At 36.7% G+C, this 23526-nt stretch overlaps 1 protein-coding gene and 1 long non-coding RNA gene across 2 annotated transcripts in view; one reads left to right on the top strand and one right to left on the bottom strand.

Moving 5' to 3' along the window:
- The window catches only part of ZNF800 (zinc finger protein 800), a 271901-nt gene that overhangs the window by 74948 nt on the left and 173427 nt on the right, over positions 1 to 23526 (top strand). The gene's annotated exons all lie outside the window — the stretch shown is intronic.
- LOC116814315 (uncharacterized) overlaps positions 3983 to 23526 on the bottom strand; it is a 52108-nt gene continuing 32564 nt past the window's right edge. The window contains exon 5 of the long non-coding RNA XR_009209320.1: positions 3983 to 4605. This is a non-coding gene — a long non-coding RNA (uncharacterized LOC116814315). The remainder of the gene's footprint in view (positions 4606 to 23526) is intronic.

The following is a 23526-nucleotide window of genomic DNA, read 5'->3' as shown; positions in this document are numbered from 1 at the left end:
TTTAATTGAAATTTTGAGATAATTATAAATTCACATACATTTGTAAGAAATAATATAGAGAAATCCCATTTACCCTTTATTCAGTTTTCTCCAATGGTAGCATCCTGCAAAACTATAGTACAATATCACAACCAAGACACTGACATTGATAAAACCTACCTTTTTAAATTTTAATTTTTGATTTTTTTTTTTATAGACAAAGTTTTACTAGGTCACTCTGTCTGGAGTGCGGTGTTGCAATCACAGGTCACTGCAGCCTCAAGCTCCCAGACTCAAGCAATCCTGTTGCCTCAGTATCCTGAGTAGCCAGGACTATAGGCATGTACCATGACACCTGGCTAATTAAAAAATATATTTTTTTTTTGTAGAGGTGGGGCCTCGCTATGTTGTCCAGGTTGGTCTCAAACTCCTGGCCTTAAATGATCCTCCCACATTGATATCTCAAAGCACTGGGGTTATAGGTGCAAGCCATTGTGCTTGGCCCTTCCTTTCTTTTTCAGATTTCTCAAGTTTTATTTGTACTTGTGTATGTGTGTATTTTGTTCTCTATGATTTTATCACATGTGTTGGTTCACACACCCACCACTGCAGTCAAGATCCTGAACAATTCCATCACTGCAAGGATCCTTCATGTTGACCTGTTATAACCACACCCACCTTTCTCCCTCCTGCCATACCTTCTGTTCCTAATCTGTCATCCATTTCTATAATTTTGTAATTTCAAGAATGACAAATGGAATTATACAGTCTGTAAGCTTTTGGGATTGGCCTTTTTCACTCAGCATAATTTTATTGAGGTTCATTCAAGTTGCTACATGTATCAATAGTTCATTCCTTTTTATTGCTGAGTAATATTTTCAGCAATTAAAGGTATGTAGGTATGATGTATGTATGTACCACTGTTTGTCTAACCCACCTGTTAAATGACATCTGGACTGTTTGCAGCTTTGACTATTACAAAAAAGGCTGCTGTAACAATTTGTGCAAACATAAGTTTTTCATTTCTCTGGCATAAATCCCCAAGAGTACAATTACTGTGCTGTATGGGAGTTGTATATTTAGTTTTATAAGAACCTGCCTGTATTAGTTTCCCATTGTTGCTGCAAACTCGATGGCTTAAAGAAAACACAAATTCGTTCTCTTGAAGGTCTAGAGGTCAGAAGTCTGCAGTGAGCCTTACGGGGTCAATAGGGGCTAATTTTTTTTCTGGAGGCTCCAGGGGAGAATCTATTCCTTGCCTCCTTTAGCTTCTAGAGGCTGTTTGTGGTTCCTTTCTCCACGTTTAAAGCCAGGTTTGTAGCATCTCCTCCTCTCTCTGACCTCCTGCCTTCGTCTTAGAAGGACTCTTGTGATTATATTGCACCTACATATCTACCTAGATAATTTAGAAGAATCCTGTCATCTCAAGATTTTAACTTAATTACATCTACAAAGTCTCTTTGGCCATATAAGGAAACATTTTCAAAGGTATAGGAGATTAGGACATGGACATCTTTGGGGGGGAACCATTCAGCTTCCCACACTGCCCAACTATTTTGCAGAGTAACCAAACCATTCTACATTTCCACCAGCAATGTATGAGTAGTTTTTTTTTCTGCATTTTCACTAGCATTATTTGATGTTGCCACCATTTTTCGCTGTAGCCATTCTGATTAGGTGTGTAGTGATATCACATTGTGGTTGGCTCTTATTTGCATTTTCCTGATGGCTAATAACATCGAACATTTTTTCATGCTCTTATTTCATGTGTCCTTTTCATTGAAATATCCATTCATGGCTTTTGCCCATTTTCTAACAGATTTTTAAAAAAGAGAATTCGGAGAATTCTTTACAATTTTAAATACTGGCCTTTTGTCAGATATGTGGTTTTCAAATATTTTCTCCCAGACTGTAGCCTACTTTTCATCCTCTTCACATTATCTTTTGAAAGCAAAAGTTCTTAACTGGATGAAGTTCGATTTATCACATTTTCCTTATATATATCGTGCTTTTTCGTGTCAAGTCTGAGAACTTTTTGCCTAGCCCTAGACCTGAAGTTTTTCTTCAGTGTTCTTGTTTCTAAAGTTTTATAGTTTTATGTTTACATGGAAGTCCATAATCAATTTTGAGCTAATTTTTATAGAAGAAATAGATACTTTTAATAGGAAAAATTAGGTGATATGTGCTGATTTTAATATCTTTTGGGTCCTGAAGACTGTATTGATGATGACACTAGTTTAGTAAGACTGTCAGTTGGTTCCAATGTAGCTATGTACTTTGCAGATAAACTGTGCCTCATGGCAGGTTTCTTTTAAATTTGTTTGTTTGTTTGTTTGTTTTTGATGGAGTCGCACTCTGTTGCCCAGGCTGGAGTGCAGTGGCACGATCTCGGCTTACTGCAACCTCTGCCCCCGAGGTTCAAGTGATTCTCCTGCTTCAGCCTCCCGAACAGCTGGGACTACAGGTGCATGCCACCACGCCTGGCTAATTTTTGTATTTTTAGTAGAGACTGAGTGTCACCGTATTGGCCAGGCTGGTCTCGAACTCTTGACCTTGTGACCCACCTGCCTCGGCCTCCCAAAGTGCTGATGGCAGGTTTTGATAGCAGAAAGAAATCCAAAATATTCCTGATTACCCTGGTCGTAGTCCTGGACCCTTTTTCATATGTACCTGTAACTTTGTAGTTCTTTTCTGAAGAAAACTAATGAAAAAGATTCTGTGACATTTTGAATCTACAACATCCTACTCAATTTGTTTTGCTATGGGCTTGAGTAATTTTAACTGATGCCTTATGAGAAAGCTCTGTGAACTGGTTTAATTTTCTTGGTACTGGTTGTTTCAGTACCCATTCTTCTGGTTTTGAAAGTGGGAAGTGCCCTTTTCAGTGGTTAAGCATCTAAGTTCCATGTCATATTGTTGGACTATGGCTAGAAGGTACTGCTGAGGCATGTGATAGAATGAATTTTGGAAAGGGATCAGGAAGAGATTGTAAAAGCTTAACGATATCATCTTGAAGGATAAGATAAAATCATGCTGCTATAAAGACACATGCACATGTATGTTATTGCGGCACTATTCACAATAGCAAAGAGTTGGAACCAACCCAAATGTCCAACAGTGATAGACTGGATTAAGAGAATGTGGCACATATACACCATGGAATACTATGCAGCCACAAAAAATGATGAGTTCATGTCCTTTGTAGGGACATGGATGAAACTGGAAACCATCATTCTCAGTAAACTATTGCAAGGACAAAAACCAAACACCGCATGTTCTCACTCATAGGTGGGAATTGAACAATGAGAACACATGGACACAGGAAGGGGAACATCACACTCCAGGGACTGTTGTGGGGTGGAGGGAGGGGGGAGGGAAAGCATTAGGAGATATACCTAATGCTAAATGACGAGTTAATGGGTGCAGCACACCAACATGGCACATGGATACATATGTAACAAACCTGCACATTGTGCACATGTACCCTAAAACTTAAAGTATAATAATAATAATAATAAAAAAAGAAAAGAAAATGTGGTACATATACAATGGAACACTATGCAGCCATAAAAAGGAACACAATCATGTACTTTGCAGGGACATGGATGGAACTGGAATCCATTATCCCCAGCAAACTAACAAAGGAACAGAAAACCAAATACCACATGTTCTTATTTATAAGTGGGAGCTGAACAATGAGAATACATGGGGAACAACACACACTGGGTCCTGGAGGAGGGACAGCATCAGGAAAAACAGCTAATGTATGCGGGGCTTAATACCTAGGTGACAGATTGATAGGTGCAGCAAACCACCATGGCACATTTACCTACGTAACAAACCTGCATGTCCTGCACATGTATCCTGGAACTTAAAATAAAGTTAATTAAAAAAAAGACAAAAACATAAGGTTTACATATATTAATGCATATCAATATTAATGCCGAATGATAATAACAGACTGGTAGAGGGAACAATCCGATGCCTTTGACTCCATCCCAGGTTACATAATAAAGAAGTAAACATAAACTTATGTCTTCCTCTGAAATATTCAGGAGCATTCACTATCATCAATTCAGACAAATTCTTTTTCTGGTTATTTTATATTACGGATTTCATGATGGATTTTACATTCTGCATATGGGAGAAACAAATCCAATAGAATACAATGTATGTACTCTGAGTTTCAAAAAGCCAGTATGGAAAGTGGAGTGGCTTTTGCAATAAATATAGCAACTGTATTGGTAAAGATAATTGTGGAGCAATTCTATGCTTAGCCCTTGAAGATAGATTCCACTGAAATCAATGGAATTACATGCATGGATCAAAGATAGAATGTTGATTAATTTTCACATGTCAAATTAAATCATCTCACAAACTAGAAGCTACACGTGCTGGAAGAGCTGTTTTAAAATACTGTATGTGATCATATCTTTATATTTTTGCAAAAATTATTAAAGAGAATATTTTATACATGTTATTTTGTTGTCAAAAATATGATAAAATAGTATGAATATAATTGCACACATATTTTGAAAACTATGAACGCATAATTTCAAGAACCTCAGTGATGTATCTATTCTCCATAATTGTAGCTTGATTGTAGATCACCAAACAGGAATAAACCTCCAAAAGTAAAGAAGATACCATTATAGTTAGCATTTTTCTTTCAAAGCAAACAAGGGAATGAAGGCAGAAAACCTCGGTGTTCTTGAGCTAACAGTGAAGTTTCCTCCTTTCACTTGGTCTCAACTTAATATGCTAGTCGTTCCTCATTCTCAGTCTTAGAGAGAGCACAGAAACGTTATATGACATGCAGACTCCTTCATTAGATGACAGCTCCCTAACACTATGTATCCAGATTAGGTGGGACCAGATCACACCTTCTAAATATCCTACTTAAGATGTGAATCTAGAGCTAAAGAACCCCAAATAAAATATTCTGTGTGACGTTAATTACTCCACCAGGGTCTCTGCTTTTGTCTTTTTGGATGACTTGATCATATTTTCTGAACTTGCCTCACCATCTTTTGCTTGTAGACGTTTCCATGATAGACATACCCTTATAATTTTATTTTTGTATAGTTTCTGCAAGCAGAGTTTGTATGAATGAAGTGGGACTGTGTCCCTGCCCAATGATTGAATGTGACAAATGTTCACGTTAGCCTTAAAGGGCCCTTCCTATGGCTTTGTATGGCCATTTGGTTGAGGGCAGTGTTTGACTTCCCTGGTCCCTCATTGCAAAAGTAGTAGCTCCCTTCTGTGAATTTCCTCAGCGCTTTGATTCTCTCTTAGAGATTTTTTGAAGTTACCTTGATATAATAGCCATCTATACACCAGTCATCTTTCTTAGCAGACTGGAAACTTCTGAAGGGCTCATACCTTGTCACAGTTACTTTTGCATCCTCACATGGCACCTGGTTGGGGCCTAGAGCAGATTGGGCACAGGATAACTGTGGACAGGTCGTGTTTATGTTTTCCACGTATTCTGAAGTCTGAGTGAGGCATGTATGCTACTTAGCTGAGCTGCGTATGTTGTAACATTTTAATGATAAGAATTTTATTGGTCTAGATTATGGCTTTTAGATCAGTGTGTCTGCCATCCTTTTGACTAAATTCTCTGCATTTATGCCTTCGAAAAGAGAAATGCCTATCTTCTGTCTTTGCTCTCTTGTTTTTATTTCTTAGGATACAAAGCATGCTAATTTGTGCACTTCTTGCTAATCATTACTTTGTAACTAATCATCAGAGACCTTAAATTTAGAAGAAAATGTGTAAAATTCATGCCCTGAGTTTGTTTTGAGGAGGTCACTCGGGTATTTTCCTAAAAAAAGAAAATTGCAGTCTTAATCCTTTTATCATTAATATTAGATGATCCTTAGAATCAACATATTATATAGTGAGCATGAAGAAACAGCATAATATTCTTACACAGAAATTATCTTACAAAAAAGAATGCCTCCAGTTTTCAGGCACAAATGTTGTATAAATCCAAAAGTATGATTATTATTATTTTATGTTTTTAATTATTATTAAAAGTGGGTCTATAAAGCCAGGAAGTTTTATGTTTTCCAGGAAAACAGGAAACAAATCTGGTTTTACTAATCATACCTAGTAGAAAGCTACTAATTTTCTTCCAAAAATAAAATAGAATTGCAAGTGGGTATTTAAAAAATGCATTAAAATGGCAATGTGCACATAATTTAAATGAACCAGGAGCCTGCTAATTATTCTGTCATGTGTTCAGTTACTTTTGTACTATTTCTCCTCTAATGTAAACAAGAGAATTCCTCCTAATTGCCCAAAATAGCTTTTAGTAGATATTGTTTTTTTCTATTTTTGTATAAAAACTGCAGTTTGCATATTTAATAACTAGACACAAAGTGTGATTATTTAGAATTTTTCTCTAAAAAGAATACACTATTACCTATATTTTTCAGCCTTTAAAATCAAATGAAGGTGCTAATTAAGCTATTAATTTACTAGAGCAGAAAATAACTATACAATGTGTATCTGGAGGAATATAAATGACCTCATGTGCATCCAAATGAGGTAAAAGTGGGCTCAGACATACTCATGTAACATCGTATATGAAGCACAATGTGTAATGAAGAAACCAGGCCCTTCTCTATAGTATTCTTGATCATTATTTTCTGGACATGACATTGATTTATGGCTACACTCTTCTTCACAGCTCAGGGCCTTTAGCATAGGACTAAATAAACACTGCAGCCTTATTCCTTATTTTTTATTTTTTTATTTTTTTGAGACAGAGTCTCGCTCTATCACCAGGCTGGAGTGCAGTGGCACAGTCTCGGCTCACTGCAACCTCTACCTCTTGAGTTCAAGTGATTCTCCTGCCTCAGCCTCCCTAGCAGCTGGGACTACAGGCACATGCCACCACTGCTGACTAATTTTTTGTATTTTTAGTGGAGATGGGGTTTCACCATGTTGGCCAGAATGGTCTTGATCTCCTGACCTCGTGATCTGCCCGCCTCAGCCTCCCAAAGTCCTTATTTTTAAATCAGTTTGTCATATATTTATGAAACGTAAATGAGTTATTTCACATCAAGTTTATTAGAACAGTATTCTGCTTCCTCCACTATGTTGAACTAAATACACAGCTAGAGATTGGATAAAACATGTTTATGATGAGTAACAGGATGTTGGACTAAAATCCTTCCCCTTGAGGTTGACCGAAACACCAATATGATAGATACTAAAGAGAATGTGAATATTTGGAGAACCCACTCCATGACGTGGTAGACCAATAATATGAAATGAGGTTAGCGCAAGGAGAGAGGAAAAGCATTTAGTGAGGAAGTATCTTTGGAGAAAACAGTAAAGTCCCACTTCCTCCCCCGACACAGACGGAGATACTTTCTTCTTCATCTGAGGTCTACTGAGGAGGACTACCATGGTACCTGGAGAGCTTTGATATGTGTGGGCTGGGGCTTGACTCTGATGTTGGAAATCTAGAGGGCAAGAAAAGAGCTGACTAACCACTCTCTTGGCAGATGTGGGAAGGGGTTGGCCTAGGGTTTCTTGTGTTTTGTTTTTTAGCAAAGCCTGTCTCATTGTTTCAAAGGGACTACATGTGGGTACTGAGAGCCAGCATGGGTTCTCTTAGAGCCTGCCACCTGGAAGAAAGGAGTGATTTCTGAAGACAGAAGCTGGTTACGTACCGCTGATGTACAAAAATGAAGAGAGGAATCATGCATGATCATTCAGGCTAGAAATGCTCCTACCTGGGGCTAGAAGTTGCAGGAGAAAAGAGTACAGTGATAGGAACCTTTGAAGAGCTCATGACCCTCAGGGCATGAAGATATCAGTTCATAGAATATTTTGTCGTTTTCCTGTCTACCATCTTCCTGTTTTGACTTTGAGGACACGAAAACAGCTGGAAGAGGGAAGGGGAAGGGGGAGAAGAGAAGCACAAGGCAGTAAATCAAGGAAGAAGCTAATCAGCTACTCTTTCTCATTGTAGGCTTTCAGCCTGAAGCAGAACCAAGCTGGGGGAGGAGGAGTTTTACTGTAAGTCAATGCCAGAGTTATAATTATTATACAGAATTGGACAATCTAGTTTCTGAATCAAGATTGTTTTTCATCTAGGCTCAGGGGAACTTTACTCCTGCTAAATAAAGCCTAATGGAACAGTGGGAGGAAAAAATAAAGTTGTATTTTGATTACATTATATCTGCTTGAGTAACATTGTAATTTCAAATGCAGTGCTAGGTTTGTAGGAAATGAGAGAAATATCCAAGCGTGTTAAAAAGAAAAAAGAGAGAGAATACTTTGTTGAAATCTGAAAAGGAGATGCAGTGAGCAGTAAGCAAATGCAATCAGGACACTAAGCTTTGGGCTCAACCCAAGGCCAGTGAATGGAACCTGGAAGGGAATAAGGCAGCTGAGGTCTGGCGCCCCCTGGCCCCCAGTGGAAGCAAGGATAAAGCGGCTTTGGAGGAAGTCAACCTCAATCAGCCCCTCAGGATTCCATAGATGAAGATCTACCAAATATGGGCTCACCATCGAAGATCACCAACATGACAGAAGAAAAAGCCTCTGTATCACCATGAGGAGAGTCAGCAGAAACAATAAACGAAGGATTTAGAGTCCTCATGAATTCTGATTTTGGAATGATCAAGATGTAGAATATCAAACAATTATGTATACCCAAGTATCTCACAGAAATGTAAAGCAGTAAGAAACTACCCAAAATAAGCAGGAATATATAAAAGAAACCACACAGAATTTGCAAAATAGAAACAGGCCTGTTTGTGCTAAATTGTCTTTCACTTTTTCCATCTCCTTGTTTTCTCTGCTGTATTATGAGTACTTTTTAAAAAATCCATATATCAGTAATTCTCTCTTCAACTGTTTACTGTTTAATTAACCCATTAATTTAAAAAATTTTAACAATTATATTTTTCTGTTTTGAAAATATTGATTCATTGAATTAGGTAGATCTTCCAAACATTTATGCCAAAATTACGTTCATTAACATCACCACTGATCTCATTAGAAAAGTCCAAGTATTGGGAAGCTGTCAGACCCATGGTGGCAAATACAAATTTTCTAAAATTCTAATTTTTGCTTAAAAACTTGAATTGTATCATTGGCAACAAGTTCTGTTGGTTGTTTTTTTTGAAGTAACAGGCTCACTTCGTCCCATTTTGAGAAAATGTCTGCCAGTTATCCAAGTCTGAATAGCCATAGTTCATCTGTCAGTCATCCTTTTAAGTAAAGATAGTGTTCCATGAAAAAACCGGTTACGTCAGCTTGCAACTCAATCACAGAAGTGTTTTTCCTTGAGAAAACGATCATACTTCAGTATTCAGAAGAAGTGCCTTTTGTAGTTCCCATTTTGTCACAGAGAATATTAAAAAGACATTGCTTAAAGGTCAAGATTTAATAAAATTAATTTTTTTTCTGCTTCACCAAGCACATTGTTAAGCATAACTGACATTTTAGAAATTTACTGTGAGCGTGCGGTAGTGAAGAATGCAAGATTACCAGCATCGTTTGGTGCCACTGTCTTGATTCATGCTAAGTCACCAGAGGTTTGAACCCACCATTGCTTCTGCACCGCCAGTGTACGTGTCAACACAGTGAAAAAGACTAGTAACATCTTGGTATTCTTATGAAAGTAGTTTTGACCTTGTGGGCCCCAGAAAGGGTCTCAGGGTCCCTACAGGTCCATAAACTACACCTTGAGACTACGATTCTGAAGGAATAAGAAACATACCTCCAGGAGTAAGGTCTGAAATAGAAGAAGGTCCGGTGGGCAAAAAAAGTTGGTAATCTAACAAATCTTATCTATCTAAAATGATAATGTCTTCTGTGGGGATTAAAAAATTAAAGTTAAATGATAGACAACAGTAACATAAATTGCAAAGGGTAAAAATAGCATGTAAGTTGGGGGGGTTGCCTAGGAGTGACACTTTAGAATTTAACTTAAATATGAAGGAAAAATTTTAAGGATGGAAAATGTCCAGTTAAAGATTATGGGTTGAATGTATGCATTCACTTCACTCCCTCCCCCAAATTATAAAAATGACAACCAATGGATGTTTTTTAAAAGATATAAACCTATAAGAAAAGTGAGGAGACAATAGCAGTCAAAAGTAGGAAGGTGGAAAGCAGTTGAATGAGTGGCAACTGATTTTGACAACCTGGGAAAACTGAGCTCCAAGCTTGCAAGAGAAGTCAGCAGAAAACATATGACAAATTCAAAACCCATTCATAATTTTAAAAATTTGCATGAAGCTAAATATTGAAGGACAATTCCTTAACCAGGTAAAGGGTATCTAAACCAAACCAAGTCAAACCTACAGTGAACGTTATTCTGTTCTTCTTTTTTAACTTTTTCTTTAGGTTTGGGGTACACATGCAGGTTTGTTATATGGGTAAACTCATGTCACGGGGATTTGTTGTAGATATTATTTCGTTACCCAGGTACTAAGCCCAGTGCCCAATTGTTTTTTTTGCCTCTCTTCCTCCTCTAATTTTCTCCCCACTCAAGTAGGCCCCAGTGTCTGTTGTTCTCTTCTTTGTGTCCATGTGTTCTCATCATTTAGCTCTCAGTTATAAGTGAGAACATCTGGTATTTGGTTTTCTGTTACTGTGTTAGTTTGCTAAAGATAATGGCCTGCAGCTCCAAACATTTTCCCGGGAAAGACATGATCTCATTCTTTTTTATGGTGACATAGTATTCCATGGTGTATGTGTACCACATTTTCTTTATCCCATCTGTTGTCAATGGGCATTTAGGCTGATTTTTGTCTTTGCTATTGTGAATAGTGCTGCAGTGAACATTTGCATGCATGTGTCTTTATGGCAGAATAATTTATATCCCTCTGGGTATACTCAGTAATGGGATTGCTGGGTCAAGTGGTATTTCTGATCTTAGCTCTCTGAGGAATTACCACACTGCTTTCTACAATAGTTGAACTAATTTACACTTCCACCAATAGTGTATAAGTTTTCCCTTTTCTCTGAAACCTTGCCAGCATGTGTTATTTTTTGACTTTTTAATAACAGTCATTCTGACTGGTGTGAGATGGTATCTCATTGTGGTTTTTATTTGCATTTCTCTAATGATCATTATTATTTGAGCTTTTTTTCACATGCTTTTTGGCTGCATATATGTCTTCTTTTGAAAAGTGTCTGTTCATGTTTTTCACCCACTTTTTAACGAGGTTGTTTTTATCTTGTAAATTTGCTTAAGTTCCTTCTAGGTACTGAATTAATATCTTTGTCAGATATATAGTTTGGAAATATTTTCTCCCACTCTGTATTAGTTAAATTAATTAATTAACATAGCCCATGTCTGTTGATACTTTCTTTTGCTGTGCAGAAGCTCTAAGTTTAATTAGATCCCATTTGTCAATTTTTGTTCTTGTCGCAATTGCTTTTGGCAGCTTCTTTATGAAATTGTTGCCAGTTCCTATGTTTAGGATGGTATTGCCTAGTTTATTTCCAGGGTTTTATGGTTTTGGGTTTTACATTTAAGTCACTAATCCATCCTGAGTTGACTTTGTATATGGTGTAAGGAAGGGGTCCTGTTTCAATCTTCTGCATATGGCTAGCCAGTTATCCCAGCAGCATTTGTTGAATAGGGATACCTTTCCTTATTGCTTGTTTTTGTCAGCTTGGTTGAAGATTAGGTGGTTGTAGGTGTGCAGTCTTATTTCTGGGCTTTCTATTCTGTTCCATTGGTCTATGTGTCTGTTTTTGTAGGAGTACCATGCTGTTTTGGTTACTGTAGCCCTGTTGTATAGTTTGAAGTCAGGTAACGTGATACCTCCAGTTTTGTTCTTTTTGCTTAGGACCTTGGCTATTTGGGCTCTTTTTTTGGTTCCATCTGAATTTTAAAATAGTTTTTTCTAGTTCTGTGAAAGTGCCATTGGTAATTTGATAGGAATAGCTCGAATCTGTAAATTGCTTTTGGCAGTATGGCCATTTTAATGATACTGATTCTTCCCATCTATGAGCATGGGGGATGTTTTTCCCTTTGTGTTATCTCTGATTTCCTTGAGCAGTGTTTTGTAATTCTCATTGGAGAGATCTTTCACCTCCCTGGTTAGCTGTATTCCTAGGTATTTTATTCTTTTTGTGGCAATTGTGAATAGGATTGTGTCCCTGATTTGGCTCTCAGCTTGGGTGTTGTTGGTGTATAGGAGTGCAAGTGATTATCGTACATTGATTTTGTGTCCTGAAACTTTGCTGAAGTTGTTTATCAGCTGAAGGAGCATTTGTGCCAATGTTATAGGGTTTTCTACGTATAGAATCATGTCATCTGCAAACAGGGATAGTTTGACTTCTTATCTTTCTATTTGGATGCACTTTATTTCTTTCTCTTGCCTGATTGCTCTGGCCAGGACTTCCAATACTAGAACATTATGCTTAGTGAACAATAGAACATTATTCTTGGTGAAATTTCAGAAGCATTCTTTTAAGAACAGGAAAAGGCAAAAAAACTTCCACAATTGTCAGTTTTCATCAACATTTTATTGGATTTTCAGTAAGGCAAGAAATAAATGAGTCACAAAATGGTCATTGCAGATAATATGACTGTCTACCAAGAAAGTTCAAAGAATCTATTGGCTTCTTATGGAATGAATGAGAGGATGGTTGGATATCATATTGTTGTATAAACTTTTTTGCCATCAGCAAATAGAAAGTGCAACAGAAGAAAGAAAATCTCATTTACAATAGCAACAAAAAATACGGTACTTAGGAATAAACCTACCAAAAGATGTATATGACCCCTTTGAAATAAATTATAAAACTTTATAGAAAGACATTAAAGAAGATCTAAATGAGTGGAGAGATATACCATGTTGATATATTAGAAGACTCATATCATGAGACATTGATTCCTTCCACAGTGATTTATAGCTTCACTGGAATTTTAATAAAAATTTTCAACATTTTGGTGGAACTTGAAAAACTGATTGTAGGCTGGGCACAGTGGCTCACACTTGTAATCCCAGCACTCTGAGAGGCCAAGGTGGGAGGATTGCTTGAGTCCAGGAGTTAGAGACCAGCCTGGGCAACATGGTGAAACCCTATTTCTACAAAATTAAAAAATTAGCTGGGCATGGTGGCATGCGTGGTGGTGTATGGTGGTGGCACACACTTGTGGCTTCAGCTACTTGGGAGGCTGAAGCAGGAGGATTACTTGAAACCAGGAGGTTGAGCTTCAGTGAACCATGTTCATGCCATTACACTGCAGCCTAAGCAACACTGTGAAACCCTGTCTAAAAAAAAGAAAGAAAAAGAAAAAGGAAAACTGCATGTAAATTTTATATGAAAGAGCCACAAACCAAAAATAGCCATGATACTATTGAAGAACAGCAAGATGAGGGACTTGTCCTATCAGATATCAGGACCATTTATAATGGTATAGTACAATTACAATTATTTAGAACAGGAGCTGATCCAGATTCAGTGCTCAATACATGTTATTATTATTATGTTGTTCACATATTTTCAATACTTAATTCCTTTGCAACATTCTAAGGATTGCTTATTTTCCCAGTGCTAGAATTTCAAAACACATCCCCTGGAAATTTTTAGACTGTTTATAAGGCCTGGAGTATATATAGCTACTGTTCAAATTACATGGCTCCTAACAGTTATGGAACTAAGTTTCCTATTTCCTTTGCCTTTCCTGCCTGCTTCTTCCTCTTTTTTGAGTCTGAATGAAGAGGGAGTGTATTGGGATGATGTCTATCTGCAAAAGAATAAGGAGGTAAGAAGTAGTATCGAGAGAACTGGTATCAAAAAGGGAAGGAATAAACTTGTATTCCTTGGGTGGTGGAAGAGGCACACATAGTGGACCAAGCAAGATTGGTCAAAAGTGATAAACTGCTGAAAAAAGTCACACCATTTATTCAACAAAACTCTACTTATCTCCTATGTTTCAAACACTGTGGCTGGCACAAGAGATACAGACAGATATAAGAGATGCATCAGACAGATTCCTAACTATGAAGCACTCATAAACTAGAGAGCAGGACATACCTGGAAATTATTAAGATATAGTATGTCAACTACTAGAATATAGTAGGTACCAAGCCTAGTGCTGCTAGAACAAGGAGAGCTGAAGCAAAACTCTGTAAGGGGAAGTGGAGGCCATTTTTTCAAAGGAGACATCATTTATGCTTGGTCTTGGTCATCTGTGGTGTTGATGGAGGAGATGGCAGAGGTATATGCCATAGAGATGGAGACAGAGAATTTTCCAAGTGTGCTTTAGTAATTAGACTCAACCTCCATCCTCTAAGCTTGGTTAAAAGTTTGTAATGATTATTTACACCAAAAAGTACACTGATGATGAGTTTTTAAATCCTGACTTTCTTTCCTCCTACTTGTTTCAGTAATTTGTAGCCAAATGACTAAAACTTGGGCCATATTGGGGAGGAGGGGGAGGACCAGGGCCCCTGGTGATAGGCTGGCTCTTGGATGTGGAGTAAAGAAGAATTCAGTATTACAATTTCATTGATTTGTACCATGTATGTACAATGATGTAAGGGAATGATGTAATTTTGTAATTCTATGATTCTGTGACTTAGGGTGAGTTTTTTTTTTTTGTTGTTGTTGTTGTTAAACTGTATGGTCCTAGTAAATGTCAGAGCATAGCAGCCTGAAAATTAGTACAAATTTTATAAGTGACCTTTTGTGAATTCTACTCTGGTTGGCATAGTTTTTCCTCATCTGATCATACACTCAACAGAGTGGAACTGAGACAGAGCAAGTGAATTACGTGGATGCAAATAGCACTGCTATGAAAGAAACTTAATGACGAAAGGTAGAATCCTAAGATTTGAGTAAGCTTCATTTCTGGAAGGGGCTGCTTTTACAGCGAGTGTTATAGGACACCTTCAGTGTGGGAAATAGGCTTCGGGCCAGGAAAAATTGGGGGAAGGAGAGTCTAGAGGCACATGTACAAAGTAAGCATTGTGCTTAAAGCCAAATGTTGAGAACTTAATGAAAGAGATCTCTCTCTTAGCTGTCTAATTCCATAAAGTCAAGAGTATCTCTCTAAGACAAACACCTTCCACCTGGAATTTAGGGCGCCACAGGTCCCATAAAATTTGATGATATGGGCAGAGTGGTAAAGCTTTAGGTGCTCAGGGGTTCACCTGAGTTTCCCCACAGGTATACTCTACAAAGTCTACTTATTCTCTCTATAGCTCGAGTTCCTGCCTGGAGAATACAACGTGTGTGATGTTTCATTGTATTTGAGATCTCTAGACTTGGGAAGCAGTTGCTTGGTGAGCTGTGGCTCAGTTCAGGCTGTGATAATGTTTGCTTCAAAACATATGATATCTTTTAATGATAACTGAGTCTCCTAGAGTTAAATGAAGAAACAGAAACCATATGGGAATAAGTAGAAAAATTTAACAGAAAGAGCTGTAAGTATGCAAATACATTTTTATGAAAGTTGTTGAAGTATTTTAAAATTTCCTCTTATATCCCTCTATGAAATCTTTCAGTTTCACTCCCACATTATTAATCTACAAGCCCCCCAACGTGTGTGATAGTGGCCACGTGAATCACTATTGGTTTACAATCACCTTCACTGTCTTGGGGAATTCATCCACTCATTGGTTTATGTACTAGCTTACAAAGATAAATTGTATTTCTACATCTCTTGCCCCAATATCTTATATTCTCTGCCAACCAAGGATTCTGGATCTCTAAAGGACATTTCTGCATGATTAAAATTCCGTTAAGTAAAATAAAAAGGTTACATTGCTTTTTCCTATCAAAGAAATTGTACCAACAGGTCCCCAGTGCTGTAGAAGCATCCCACTGTGGAACTTTTAATTGACTTTATGTCTTCCTGATAATTCTTCATCTAGAACTGTACTGCCTACTATTACATCCACTAAATAGCCACATGTGACTATTTAAATTTAAATTAATTGAAATTGATGCAATTAAAATTTAAGTTTCTCTGTCACACTAGCCACATTTCAAATGTTCAATAGCCTCACGTGTCTAGTGGCTACTGAATTGGATAGGGCAGATATAGAACACTTTCATCATTGGAGGAAGTTCTCTTGGATGGTGCTGATTTAAAACATTTCTCATATTTATCTTGAGCTTTTAATTTTCTCCACCAACTAACCTAGGCAATACTCACAATACGTCTAGACTTTTGCAACAAACACTTTATGGTTTCTGTCTGATTCCTCAATACTTGCATCTATTTCCATGAAGCGTCCAGAATCTCAGGGTCATACCTGGGCTTGTCATCATCCAGAATCACTCTGCCTCTGGCACTTTAAGTCTAAGAACTAGTTCTCAGCTCTTTTTTTCCTTCTAATACCTGCTAATCTTCAGTTACACTGAGACCTGCAGTTCCTGGGCCTCTCCATTTGTTCTCATTTGACTTCTTTCTTATTCAACCAGTGTCTATCTTTGTACAATTCTCTTGCCATTATCCTAGAATATATAAACCCTTGTCCTTCTGATACATCCTCCTTTAGATCTCTGGTCCCATGTCAGGTAAGTGGATCAGGAAAACTGAGAAACCTATATGCAACTGAAGTTAGGTGCTCTATACTAGTGTTTTTTGAACATTGGATCACAGCCCATTGATGGATCATTAACTAAATTTAGTGAATTTTCAGGAATTAACATTATTTTGAATTGACAAATCATACTTGTATACATTTATGGAGTACAATATAATGCTTTGATATATGTGTACAATGTGGAATAATTAAGTCATACTAACATATCCATCACCTTGCTTACCTATCATTTTTTATGGTGAGGCATTTGAAATTTACTTTGTTATTTTGAAATATACAATGCACTATTATTGACTGTAGTCATCCTGCTATGCAATAGATCTAAAAAATTATTCCTCTTTTCTGAAACTTTATATCCTTTGATAAAAATTCCCCATTCCTTCCCTCCCCAATCCCTTAGCCTCTGGTAACCATTTTTATACTCTCTACTTCTGTGAGTTCAACTTTTCAGATTTCATATAAAAGTGAGATCATGTGGTATTTGTCTTTCCATGCCTGGCTTATTTCATTTAGAATAATGTTCTCCAGGTTTATCCATGTTGTCACAAATGACAGAATTTCTTTTGTTTTTAAAGTGGAATAGCATTCCATTGTGTATATATACCACATTTTCTTTATCTGTTCATCCATTAATGGACACTTACGTTGATACCATATCTTGGCTATTGTGAACAATGCTGCAGTAAATATGGGAGGGCAGATATCCCTTTGAGATACAGATTTCAATTCCTTGCGGTATATATGCAGAAGTAGGATTAGTGGATCATATGGTAGATCTACTTTTAGTTGTTTGAGAAACCTTCTACCATTTTTCATAATGGCTGTGCTAATTCACATTCCCACCTATAATGTACAAAAGTTCCTTTTTCTTCACATCCTTGCCAATACTTGTTATCTTTCATCATTTTGATAAAAGCTACTCTAACAGGTGAGAGGTGATATCTCATCATGGTCTTAGTTTGCATTTCCCTAATGATTAGTGATGGTGAGCATTTTTGCATGTACCAATTAGCTCTTTGTGTGTATTTTTTTTTTTTTTTTCAGTAGGAGTTTCACTCTTGTTGCCCAGGCTGGAGAGCAATGGTGCAATTTCGGCTCACTGCAACCTCTGCCTCCTGGGTTCAAGCGATTTTCCTGCCTCAGCCTCCCAAGTAGCTGGGATTACAAGAGTGTATCACCATGCCTAGCTAATTTTTTTTTTTTTGTATTTTTAGTAGAGATGGGGTTTCACCATATTGGTCGGGCTGGTCTCAAACTCCTGACCTCAAGCGATCCACCTGCCTTGGCCTCCTAAAGTGCTGGGATTACAGATGTGAGCCACCGTGCCTGGCCTGTACGTATTCTTTTGAGAAATATCTATTCAGGCTTTTTGCCCATTTTTTAATTGGGCTATTTGTTTTCTTGCAAATGAGTTGTTTTAGTTCCTTATATGTTTTGGATATTAACCCCTTATTAGATGTATGATTTACACGTATTTTCTCCCATTACGTTGGTTGTCTCTTCACTCTGTTACTAGTTTCTCTTGCTGTGAAGAAGCTTTTTAGTGTGATTCCATCCCATTTGTCTACTTTTGGTTTTGTTTCCTGTGCTTTTAGGGTTATATACAAAAAATCCTTGCCCAGGCCAATGTTATGGAACTTTTTTGCTTATGTTGTCTTCTGCTAGTTTTACAGCTTCAGGTCTTACATTTAAGTATAATTCATTTTGAGTTGATTTTTGTATATGGTGTGAAATATAATCTAATTTTATTCTTTTTCGTGTTGATAGCCAGTTTTCCCAACACCATTTATTGACGAGAGTGTCCTTTCTGCATTGTGTGTTCTTGGCACCTCTGTTGAAAATCAATTGATCATAACCATGTGGATTTATTTCTGGGCTTTCTATCCTGTTCCGTTGGTTGATGTGTCTGTTTTTATGCCAGTACCATGCTGTTTTGATTACAATTGCTTTAAAGTAGGTTTTGAAATCAGAGAGTGTGGTGCCTCAATCTTAGCTCTTTATGCTCAAGATTATTTTGGATATTAGGAGTCTTTTGTACAAATTTAAGGACTGTTTTTTCTTACTTCTGTGAAAAATGGCATTGAAATTTTGATACAGATTGCACTGAATCGGTAGAAAGCTTTGGTAGTATGTATATTTTCACAATGTTAATTCTTTCAATCCATAAACATGGGACATTTTTCTATTTATTTGTGTTTTATAAATTTTCTTTCATTAGTGTCTTATAGTTTTCAATATACAAATCTTTTACCTCCTTGATTAAATTTACACTGAAGTATTTTTGTTGTTGTTTTTGATAATGTAAATTGTTGCTATTGTGAATTGTTTTCTTAATTTCCTTTTTAGATAGTTTATTATTAGTACATAGAAATGCTACTGATTTTTGTGTACGGATTTTGTATTATGCAACTTTACTGAATTCATTGATCAGTTCTAATGGTTTTTGTGGTGGAGTCTTTAGGGTTTTCTATATATAGCATCATGTTATCAGCAAATAGAGACAATTTCACTTTTTCCTTTCCTATTAGGATGCCTTTGTTTCTTTCCCTTGCCTAATTGCTCTCGCTAAAACTTCTGGTAGTATGTTGAAAAGAAGTAGTGAGAGTGGGCTTCCTTATCTTGTTGCTGATCTTAGAGGAAAAGCTTTCAACTTTTGACTTTTGAAAATAATGTTAGTTATGGTTTTGTCATATGTGATCTTTATTGTGTTGAGATACATTCCCTCTATCCCTAATCTGTTGAGGGTTTTTTATCATGAATAGTGAATTTTTTAAAAAGTAAATAGAGTAGAAAATATTCATTTCAGAAATTAAGTGTAAGTATTGTTTCATAGTTTTTAAAATTAGTTATATACATATATATGTATGTGTGTGCTGGGCCATAATATAAAATGTATGTCTTAATGTAGAATAAAAATGTTTGACAGCTAATGCTCTATATTGTCTAGCAATTCTTCAGTGTGCCCAATGCCTTCCACAGCTATTTAAAATTTTCCCTTCAGTCTTCGACTCTGTTCTCTATTGCCTCCTTCACAACTCTCGGAGAGTTTGCTTTCATTTTGCATTGCAAATAGAGGCTATAGGTGAAAACTCCCTGTAAAAATTCTTCTCTTTCACCAAGAAATACACATCAATCTGCCCTTGTTCTTCTTTTTTTCTTAATGGGAGAGATGGTACCACTCTCCCATTGAACCGCTCTCCCCTTTCCTTTTTCTTGGTGATTACTATGGTTTCAATATTTATGTCCCCTTGAAACTGATGTGTTGAAATCCTAACCCCCAACGTGATGGTATTAGGAGGTGGGGCCTTTGGGGAGTGATTAGATGACAAAGGTGGAGACCTCATACATGGCATTAGTGCCTTTATAAAAGAAGCTTGAGAGGGACCCCTTGCTCTTTCCACCATGTAAGGACACAGCTGGAAGATGGCCATCTCTGAACCAGAGAGTGGGTCCTCACCAGATACTGAATATTCTGGTATTTTGATCTTGGGCTTCCCAGCCTGCAGAACTGTGAGCAATACATGTATGTTGTTTATAAGCTACTGATCCAAGGTATTTTATTATAGCAGCCATAACAAACTGAGGCAGGAATCCTGTTGTTGCCCTTTTCACAGCCATCCCCTTGAAAGCCTCTGTGGTCTGGTGTCAGCTCCTCCCTTTCACTGAAGCTGATCCTGTCCCTTACTAGTGACTTTTACATTTTCTGGTTCTTGCTTTTCCTCTTGGTGATAAGTCCTGTTGACCATTTCTTCCTTGTTCAAATTCTCCCCTCATTTAACTTCTGTGACACCATTTTTCCTCAATTTTTCTCCATCCTCCATGGTCATGCCTTCTCAGTGTTTCTCATGATTTGCTCTTCCTTTGGTTACCCCTTAAAGGTTAGTGTTTTCTCGGGCATTCTGCTTGGATTTCTTCTCGTTCTATGAAGTTTGTGGGGCATGTCATTTAGGCCCACAGCTTCAGGCACCATTTGCACACTAATTATTTGTGCCTATACCTCCAACCTAATGTTTAAGAAACATCTCCACTTGATTTCTCCACAGCGTCCCAAAATATGACTAAAACTGAACTCATTATATTTTTCTCTAAACCTGCTTCTCTTCCAAGGCTTTCCTTTTCAGTTTATGGTACCGTCCACCAATTAAGTTACTTACATAGTTTTTAGCATTCCTCCCTCTTCATACCCACACCTGAATAATCACCATTTCCGCTTTCCTATCTCTCTTGAATCCATGTCCTCTTTATCCCAGTGCCACTCCCACCCTGGGCTCCCATCTTTTCCTGTTTGCATAATGACAGCATCCTTCTCATTGGTCTCCCTGTTTCTAATCTTACTCCTCTTTAGTTTTTCCTACTCTGCCATTGGAATAATTTTTATTTTTTGAAATTTGTAATAGGATCATACAAACAGACATTAGCATATTTTTGTTGTAAAAATGTTAAACAAAACAGTTGAGCAAGAAATGAAAGTCTCTTTTCTCCAATCTTGCTCTTCTCCAGAGGCAATTAGCATGAACGATTTGGTGTGCGTCTTTCCAGTTCTTTTCATATGCATTTACATACACTTATTTCATAAACAAAAATACAGGATTAGATTTTACATAAATGGGATTATACTGTTCACTCAAGTTCACTTTTTCTCTTAATGTGTCATAGCACACTTTCCATATCAGTATAAACATATCCACATAATTCAAATGGCTGCATTTTACGTAGCATAGGCTTAATTTTCTTTCTCCTGCTAATGGACATTTAGATTTTTTTCTTTTTTTGGTCGTTGCAGACAATGCTGATATAAAAATCTTTGTACATATATTGTATCAAAATTGAGAGTGTATTTGTGTTGGGTAGATGCTTAGAAATGGAATTGCTGGGTCAACGAGCATACGCATTTAAAATTTCAGCAGATACTGCCAAATTGACTGCCAAAAAGCTGTAGTCAATTTGTATTTCCATAAAGACTGTTTTGTGAAATTTTTATACCAACACCAAATATTTAACATTTGCAAATCCAATTGTAAAAATATTCAATTGTTGCTTTTATTTGCATTATTTTGATCAACAGTAATATTAAACATCTTTTCACATGTGTAGTGTGAAACAGTTTCGTAAAATTCTTGTTTTATCCTTTGCCTACTTTAAAATTGGTTTGTCTTTTTCTTACTGATTTTTAGGAGCTCTTACAGATACTTTCTCACAGTCTGTTGCCCCTTTCCCCCCTTTTTAAAGGTACCTTTTATTATATAAAAGTTTAAAATTTTAATGTAGTCAAATGGTCAATATATGGCCTCTGGGTTTGATAAAAACTTTCCACTTCAAGATTATATTAAAATTATCTTGTATAGTTTTGATTTTACATTTAGCTCTTTAATCTATGTATATTTATTTTTGTGGAACATAGGTTGTAGGGATCTAACTTTGCTTCCAAATGGTCAGCCAATTTTACCAATGCCATTTGATTCACAACAGAAATTATGAATATGTGTCTATTTCTAGAATCTCTCTTGTCCTCTGTTGTCTATACTACATATTTTAAATATTAAAGCTTTAGCTTTGAAGCCTCATATGGAAAATGCTGCATGAATGTTCTTTTTCAAATGTATTCTTGTATGTTTTCTCTTCCAGATGAACTTTGTAAAAAGCTTGTAAGTTTCATAAAATAATTACGCTTGCATCTTCATTGAGATTTATTGGATTCATAGATTTATTGGGTAGCTTTACAGTGTTGGGTTTTCCCATTCAGAAACATGGTATATTTCATTTACTTAGGCCTTCTTCAGAATATCCTTCAGCAAATTTTTATATTTTCATTTAGATGAGTTGTATGCATTTCTTGTTAAGATTGTTTGTGAGTATTTCCTAGGTTTTGCTGTTTCTGTAAATGGACTTTTTTCTCATTACATTTTCTACTTGGTGATTGCTGGTATATAAGAAATTTATTGATTTTTTGGTTTGATCTTGGATTCAGCCACTTTAGTGTACTTGTACTAATTATGAATATGATATATTAATAATTTTCAGTTTATTAGAATTTCCAACTTGACTATTACATTATCTTCAAATAATGAATGTTTAATTTATTCTCGAGATATTTACCACTTATTTCCTTTTTCTTTCTCTCTCTCTCTTTTTTTTTTTTTTGCCTTATGAGACAGGCTAGGATGTTGTGCAAGAATTTTTGTTTGTTTGTTTGTACCCCAGCATCCTACAGTGCCTTGACCAGTCGATTGATTTTTTTTTGAAATTATCTCTCCTCTATTGTAGGCAGTCACTGAAGAAAGGTAGATCCAGGGGACCCTATTTTCCTATCATGGATGGAAGGGACCTTGGACATTTCTTTCATTACATCTCTTCCGTCAGTGGTTCTGCACATTCAAAGGGAAGGCCCATAATCTAAGCCTAGTCAATTGGAGTTACCGTCCTAGGACTTTGGCTCTTGAAGAAAGTAACTCATGTGTAAGCAAGCAAGAAAAACTAGAATTTATTATTTCCAGAAACCAAGTAATTCCATGTCTGCTTTTGAGCCTTTTCTCCAGCCTTCTGGTTGATTTTGTGAGCTTTCTAAAAGCTTTCCAGTAAATCCTCCTTTTGGGGGGATTAAATTAGAATTGATTTCTGTTTTTGCCCATTCAGTATGATATTGGCTGTGGGTTTGTCATAAATAGTTCTTATTATTTTGAGATACGTCCCATCAATACCTAATTTATTGAGAGTTTTTAGCGTGAAGGGCTGTTGAATTTTGTCAAAGGCCTTTTCTGCATCTATTGAGATAACCATGTGGTTTTTCTCTTTGTTTCTGTTTATATGCTGGATTACGTTTATTGATTTGCATATGTTGAACCAGCCTTGCATCGCAGAGATGAAGCCCACTTAATCATGGTGGATAAGCTTTTTGATGTGCTGCTGGATTCAGTTTTCCCTCTCTCACCACTCTTATTCAACATAGTGTTGGAAGTTCTGGCCAGGGCAGTCAGGCAGGAGAAAGAAATAAAGGGTATTC

This window comes from Hylobates moloch, unplaced genomic scaffold (assembly GCF_009828535.3).
Source record: "Hylobates moloch isolate HMO894 unplaced genomic scaffold, HMol_V3 SCAFFOLD_1, whole genome shotgun sequence".
Taxonomy (NCBI): Eukaryota; Metazoa; Chordata; class Mammalia; order Primates; family Hylobatidae; genus Hylobates; species Hylobates moloch.
The sequence above is the reverse complement of the archived record's forward strand: the minus strand, read 5'-3'. Positions and strand labels throughout refer to the sequence as shown.